The sequence below is a fragment of the Brassica napus genome, unplaced genomic scaffold, assembly GCF_020379485.1.
Source record: "Brassica napus cultivar Da-Ae unplaced genomic scaffold, Da-Ae ScsIHWf_515;HRSCAF=775, whole genome shotgun sequence".
Lineage (NCBI taxonomy): Eukaryota > Viridiplantae > Streptophyta > Magnoliopsida > Brassicales > Brassicaceae > Brassica > Brassica napus.
Window position 1 is genome coordinate 60,001 of NW_026016587.1, and position 6,594 is coordinate 66,594.

A 6,594-nucleotide genomic window follows, 5' to 3' on the forward strand; every position below is an offset into this window, starting at 1 on the left:
CGAGTTCTAGGTGAAGGAGGCCGGTTCTGTCTAATCTGATTGTGGATTCTTCTTAGTTGGGAATTATCAGTAATTGTCATGAATTTTATTTAGTTTTTGGAGATGTATTAAAAATGGCCAGAAATGGGATTTAGCCTTGGTCGTTTGTGGTTCAGTGTGATTGATGGGTTAGATCACATTGGATCAGTCTGGCCGTGTGTTAAATGGTTGTTTGGGATGTCTTAGTTGATGTCCTGAGTATGGCCGAGTGCTTTGTTGACTGATCGGTTAGCTTAGAGAACTTAGTTTAAGGGAACCAAACCATGCAATGTTAGATGAGCTTACTAGGGTATCGGTTTGTTATGTACTTATGTTGTTGTGTTGTGTGTGTGTTGTGGTTTCAGGATCGGACCAGGACCGTGGCAAGGCCAAGGAACCGTGAGGACTTAGCTGTGGATGGATGTGTGGGTTATGGGATAGTATTGTATTATGACTTATGACTTAGCCTATTGTGCAACTGACTGATTGTATGGATCACATGTTTATATTTATACAATGAATGTTTTCTCTTGTCTATCTGGTCGTGCATTGATTGAATGAACCTCAAGATTTCGAAAATGACTTAGTGAATATGGAACTTTAAAACTGATGGAACTTAGAAACATGGTTTAGGTAAGGCACGGACCTAGTGGGACCTAAGGGTCAGGTTCGGGTCTTACAAGTTGGTATCAGAGCGGAGTTGATTCTAGGATTTGTTTGGGTTTGGGTTAGTCACCACACATCCGGCTGGTTCTCATGGTAAGGTCTGGTCGTTTTGCTTAGCCTTAGGGATTGTTGTGATTTATTTTGTTATATCATGTGAGCTGACATGATTGTTTACATGTGTTGAATCCCAAGGGTGGAAAAAGCAAGTCCAGATCTCGGAAGGGTAAGGATGGAGCTGGGGCATCCGGTCCAGTGGGTGCAGATGATGTGAATCTGGCCGCAACATTGCCAATCCAAGCGGATGGGGTTAATGTTGGGACTGGATTGCCTTCGGTTCAGCTCAACCCTACTGAGGTTCGTGTGGATGGAGCTGAGTTCCAGCTGGAACATGAGCCAGAACGAGCTGATGGAGCTAATGGAGCTGATGGGAATGGACGGCAGCAACAGGATGGGCTGGAAGGTGAAGGCGAATCTTCACAGACTGGCCGTCTTGGTGACCGTAATGGGGCTGCGGACGGCAGGGCAGCTGGTCCGGTGAACCAGGCTGCGGAACCATCCATGCATGAGGTTCTGGAGGTCATGAGAGCTATGAGTACTCAAATGTTGGCTTTGACTCAGGCGTTTACACCTTTGGGTCAGGACATACCGACTCATACTGCTATTCCTATAAGGAACCAGCAGGCTGGCCGAGCAGCAGCAGCTCCGGTAGCTGGTGGAGCAGCTCCGGTTCATGGGGAACAGGAAGCTGAGGTGATTGAGATTGACCCCCCAGCTAGGGCGACCAGGAAGGTGGATTACTTGAAGGTGCTGGAGCACATCACTCGTATGGGCACTAAACACTTTGCTGGAAGTGTTGACCCTCTTGAGGCGGATGAGTGGAGGAGCAGGTTGGCTCGTAACTTCAGCTCAAGCCGCTGCCCAGAGGACTACCAGAAGGACATTGCGGTTCACTTCTTGGAGGGAGATGCCCACAACTGGTGGTTGGCTCTTGACAAGCGCACCAATGGTACCATAGAGCGCTTTGAGGACTTTGAGGTTGAGTTCAACCACAAGTACTTCCCAGCTGAGGCATGGGACCGTTTGGAAGCTAAGTTCCTGGACTTGGTTCAGGGACGCAGGACGGTACGTGAGTACGAAGAAGAGTTCAACCGACTCAGGCGCTATGTGGGTAAGGAGTTGGAGGACGAGGCAGTTCAGGTTCGCCGGTTCATCAGAGGCCTTAGGGCTGAACTCCGGACCTATTGCTCAGTCCGTACCTTCTCCACTGTGTCTGAGCTGGTTGAGAGGATGGCCTTGCTTGAGGTCAACCTTGCGGATGAGCATAAGCAGAAGGTCAAAAGTGTGGTGGTGGCTTCAAGCCAGAGTGGTGACCGGAAGAGGAAAAGGGACCAGGCTGAAGAGGGTAAAACCTCAAGTGGTAGGCCTGTGTGTCCCAAGTGTGGCCGACACCATGGAGGTGAATGTTGGAGAGCAATGGGAGCTTGTCTTCGATGTGGTAAGATGGATCACTCAGCTCGGGACTGTCCTAGACAGGAGCAAGGAGCTGGTGGTGATACCAGGACTTGCCACTACTGTGGAAAGAAGGGACATCTCCGTAAGGATTGTCCCAAGTTAGCAGCCGGGTCGAGCAAGGGCCGTGGTGAGGGCAACAAGCCAGACCAGAACCGCGGTCAGACCTCTGCACCCCGCGTCTATGAGCTGTCCAAGGATGAGGACAAGGCTGGACCATTCCTCGCGATCACTGGTAATGTGTCTGATCTTATTCTTTCCAATTCAGTAGAATTGCATGGTATGGAACCTAGGACGGTTAGATACTTAGTTTGGGTCATGTGTAGGGACCCTAAGTATTGGTGGTGTGGAAACACATGTACTTTTCGATACTGGAGCTACACATAGTTTTGTGAGTCCAGGGATGCTCGGAAAGGGGTTGTTCCAGTTGGGAACGGGGGATTGTCCTGGGGTAGTGAATGCGGCCGGTGGGCAAGTGATGCATTCGCTAGGGGTGATTCAGGACGTCCCAGTAATGATCCAGGACAGGGTCATGCCTGTGGATCTTGTGGTAGTCCACCTAAAGAATCACGAGGTGATCTTGGGTATGGACTGGCTTGGAAAGTATCGGGCCACTCTTGACTGTCACCGGGGGCGTGTGCTTTTTGAGAGTGGGTGTGGGGCTCCGATCAGGTTCCAAGGTATACGTCCGATCTCTGGATGCTTGGTGGTGTCAGCTATCCATGTTGAGAGGATGCTGAGGAAGGGTTGTGAGGCTTATCTGGCCACAATCGCCACTAAGGAGGTCGTAGGGGGTGGTGACCCGGAGGGAATACCGCTGGTTGGTGAGTTCCAGGATGTGTTTAGGGCGCTACAGGGCATTCCCCCTGATAGGTTGGATCCATTCATAATAGAACTCGAACCAGGGACGGCCCCATTATCCAAAAGTCCCTACAGAATGGCTCCTGCCGAGATGGCCGAGCTTAAGAAGCAACTTGAAGAGTTGCTGGATAAGGGTTTCATACGGCCTAGTGTGTCACCCTGGGGAGCACCAGTCCTCTTTGTGAAGAAGAAGGATGGTAGCTTCAGATTGTGTATTGACTATCGAGGGTTAAACCGGGTGACTGTGAAGAACAAGTACCCATTGCCTCGGATAGATGAGTTGTTGGATCAGCTCAAGGGTGCAAAATGGTTTTCTAAAATCGATTTGGCTTCAGGGTATCATCAGATTCCCATTGAACCAAATGATGTAAGGAAGACAGCCTTCCGAACCAGGTATGGCCACTATGAGTTTGTGGTCATGCCATTTGGATTAACCAATGCACCAGCAGCTTTCATGAAGATGATGAACAGCATATTCAGGGATTTCCTGGATGAGTTTGTAATCATCTTCATTGATGATATCTTGGTCTACTCCAAGACCAAAGAGGATCATGAGAGACATCTAAGAGCAGTGTTGGGACGATTGAGGGAACAACAGCTCTATGCCAAATTGAGCAAGTGCAGTTTTTGGCAAAGAAGTGTTGGGTTCCTGGGTCACATTGTATCCGACCAAGGTGTCTCCGTGGACCCGGAAAAGATTAAGGCCATACAAGAATGGCCTAGACCTAAGAGTGCAACTGAAGTCAGGAGCTTTCTAGGTCTGGCCGGTTATTACAGGAAGTTTGTCAAGGGGTTTGCCAGCTTGGCTCAACCTATGACACAACTGACTGGGAAAGACGTGAGGTTTGTATGGTCTGAGAAATGTGAGGAATGTTTCTCTGCACTTAAGCACATGTTGACAAGTGCACCGGTATTGGTGTTGCCAGAGGCAGACCAACCATATGTGGTTTACACAGACGCCTCCATAACCGGATTAGGATGTGTATTAACCCAACATGGGAAGGTCATCGCTTATGCCTCTAGGCAGTTGAGGAAGCATGAGGGGAACTATCCAACCCACGACCTTGAGATGGCCGCAGTGGTGTTCGCCCTCAAGATATGGCGATCATACTTGTATGGTGCCAAGGTTCAGATTTTGACCGACCACAAGAGTCTCAAGTATATATTCACTCAACCTGAGTTGAATTTGAGGCAAAGGAGATGGATGGAGTTCGTGGCCGATTATGATCTGGATATTGCTTACCATCCAGGTAAAGCAAACCTAGTGGCCGATGCCTTAAGCCGTAGGAGAGCTGAGGTATCAGCCGAGAGGGAAGCAGAGGTGCTGGAAGGGATGGTTAGGACATTGCATTTAAACACACTGGCCAGCGAGGACGAGCCGTTGGGTTTAGAAGCAGTGAACCAGGCTGATCTCCTTACCAGGATCAGGCAAGCACAAAGCTTGGATGAGAACCTCCAGAAGGTTGCTCTGAATGATAAAACCGAGTACCAGGTTGCGAGTGATGGTACGATTTTGGTCCATGGGAGGATCAGTGTTCCGAATGTAAGGGAACTAAAGGAAGAGATTATGAGTCAGTCTCATAAGTCTAAGTTCTCTGTGCACCCGGGACTGAACAAGATGTACAAGGATATCAAGAGGTACTATCATTGGATCCGTATGAAGACGGATGTGGCCGAGTGGGTGGCTAAGTGTCCTACTTGCCAACTCGTCAAGGCTGAGCACCAAGTACCCAGTGGATTACTCCAGAATCTACCTATTCCAGAATGGAAGTGGGATCACATCACCATGGACTTTGTGTCAGGTTTTCCCATGACCAGGAATAGAAAGGATTCGGTTTGGGTAGTGGTGGATCGTCTGACCAAGTCAGCTCTGTTCATACCAATCAAGAAGACTGATGGTGTGGAGCCCTTGGTACAGATTTACATGGATCAGGTGGTACGCCTGCATGGTGTACCAGCCAGTATTGTGTCGGATAGGGACCCTCGGTTCACTTCTTATTTCTGGAAGGCTTTCCAAAAGGCCTTGGGAACAAGAGTGCACATGAGCACAGCCTATCACCCCCAAACGGATGGTCAGTCTGAAAGAACCATCCAGACGTTGGAAGACATGTTAAGGGCTTGTGTCTTGGACTGGGGAAATTCCTGGGAAAGACACTTGCCATTGGTAGAGTTTGCTTACAACAACAGCTTCCATACCAGTATTGGGATGTCGCCCTACGAAGCTTTGTACGGACGGCCCTGCAGGACACCATTATGCTGGACCCAAGTGGGGGAGCGCAGCATGATAGGACCTGAGATAGTGGAGGAGACCACGGAGAAGATTAAGTTCATCCGTGACAAGATGAAGGAGGCACAGGACCGTCACAAGTCTTATGCGGATAAGAGAAGGAAACATGTTGAGTTTGAGGTGGACGACATGGTCTACCTCAAGATGATTACTTTCAGAGGTCGGAAAAGGGTTTCTGGCCGAGGGAAGTTGGATCCAAGGTACTTGGGTCCATTCCGGATCATTGAGAGAGTTGGTTCGGTGGCTTACAAGCTTAACCTACCAACTGAGATGGAAGCATTTCATAATGTATTCCATGTGTCTCAATTGAGAAAATGTCTTTCAGATCAAGACATTGTGATACCGGAAATTCCATCTGATCTAGGCACGAACCTCACCTTGGAGACAAGGCCGGTTCGGATTGTAGACAGGATGGAAAAAGCAATGAGGAACAAGACCATTCAAATGGTCAAAGTCGTGTGGGAATGCAGTGGGCAAGAACAAGTCACTTGGGAAACCGAGATGAGAATGAAAGCTGACTATCCAGAGTGGTATGGTCAGTTTATGATGGAGACAAGTCTAGACTTGGATTCGAGGACGAATCCATCTCAAGTGGGGGAGACTTGTCATGTCCCTGATTCTAGATAGAGCCTTCGGGCACAGCCATGGTACGGGGAGACGTGCTAGTCAGGTCGTAAGACCTAAAGACAAGCGTATCATGGCTGGAATGGATGGTTAAGTGCATCAGTATGCTGAGACTTGACCAGAATCGGATGGAGACAAGGAAATAAGAGCTGGATGAGTTCTAAGGCAGCTGGACGATGATGGGAAGCAGCTCAGTCAGCTAGGACAAGCTTAGTGTAGCTCACACTAGCTTGGGTCAGCTCCAGTAGCTGGATCACTAGCTCCCTCAGCTGGGGAAGCTGGCACTCAGCTCAACTCAGCTGGGTGGAGTGTTATGGTCCGGGCCAGTGTTGCCGGTCCATGGGCGGTCAAGGGTCCGGCTGGGTGGTGGCTGAACCACTAAGGGCCTATGGGTCTTTATTGGGTCCGTGGGTCTTGGTGGATGTACTTGGGATGCAGATTGAGGCATTGGGCCTATTTCCAGACAGCCCACACGCCAAAGGGAGCAGTTGGACGGTTGATGGGCGAAAAGGTGGGAATTGGGCAGTTTGTGTCTTTTCCCTTCCAACCGGTTGCAACTGTCCGCCCAGGCAGTTATTGGCCGACCTTTCTCTATAAATACAGACACTTGGGTGTCGAAAATGGCATCA